Source organism: Otolemur garnettii, unplaced genomic scaffold (assembly GCF_000181295.1).
Source record: "Otolemur garnettii isolate 467f Iridium unplaced genomic scaffold, OtoGar3 scaffold00275, whole genome shotgun sequence".
NCBI classification, from domain to species: domain Eukaryota; kingdom Metazoa; phylum Chordata; class Mammalia; order Primates; family Galagidae; genus Otolemur; species Otolemur garnettii.
Window position 1 is genome coordinate 1,081,759 of NW_003852670.1, and position 347 is coordinate 1,082,105.

The 347-nt window shown below is 38.6% G+C and overlaps 1 non-coding gene across 1 annotated transcript; it reads left to right on the forward strand.

Annotated features, from left to right (window-relative positions):
- The first annotated feature begins 75 nt into the window (after window positions 1-75).
- On the forward strand, window positions 76-182 carry LOC111722538. The gene has a single exon (XR_002771319.1). It is a non-coding gene; the product is annotated as a U6 spliceosomal RNA (small nuclear RNA).
- The last annotated feature ends 165 nt before the right edge of the window (window positions 183-347 follow it).

Below are 347 nucleotides of genomic sequence, written 5' to 3' on the forward strand. Positions count from 1 at the left end.
CTGTTTATGTGCTGCTTGGTTCCATTAGCAGTGTTCCCATGGCAGCTTTTATTTCTTCCTTTATAAAGAATTATAATGCTCGCTTCAGCAGCACATATACTAAAATTGGGACAATACAGAGAAGATTAGCATGGCCCCTGCTTAAGGATGACACACAAATTTGTGACGTGTTCCATACTTTTAAGAAAAAAAAGAAAAGAAAAAGAATTATAATTCATTAAGCTTACTGTTAAGAGCTAAACAGGAATTGCACACACACACCCACACCCATCTACCCATATACTCTCAGACACATATACACACATGTGCCACACTTAGCACATACCATAGTCCCTGCAAACCCAGCA